Genomic DNA, 553 nt, shown 5'->3' with positions numbered 1-553 from the left:
TTCTGGAATAAAGAGGCAAGATTCAGACTAATTTCAAATCTCAGTATCCTGTATTTGTGCCTTATGAAATTACATTTAATAACTAGTTCTACTTTAATTAGCTCAATTTTGTGAAAATGAAAACTGTACTGTATTTTGTGTGCCTTCATTTAAATCTGCAATGAAAGAAAACGACTTTTTCAGTATAACCACAGCAAACATTGACACAGTTCAAGAAGTGCATTACGATAAATTCTTGCCACTAAGACCACTTCCAGCATGTACAAAAATCCTTCCTAGAAATCCTTTATGTATGTGCATAGCATGAAATCATGTCCTTTTTTATGTACAGTTAAAAAATTACTCCAACGTACTTTACTATATTTACGGCTGAGCTCTTAGTGACAGGCTACAGGCTGGATGGCTGGGGTTCGGTTCGTCTTTATGGCATGATGCTTAATTAATTAAGCACAGTGAAAACTTTACTTTATAAACTGAGTTTCTACATAGCCTTGTTTTACATGTTGACATTTGGTTTACACAATGAACACATATTTTAAAGAACACAAATTAC

Source organism: Cryptotermes secundus, unplaced genomic scaffold (genome assembly GCF_002891405.2).
Source record: "Cryptotermes secundus unplaced genomic scaffold, Csec_1.0 scaffold5143, whole genome shotgun sequence".
Taxonomy (NCBI): Eukaryota; Metazoa; Arthropoda; class Insecta; order Blattodea; family Kalotermitidae; genus Cryptotermes; species Cryptotermes secundus.
Note: the sequence above shows the minus strand (reverse complement) of the source record.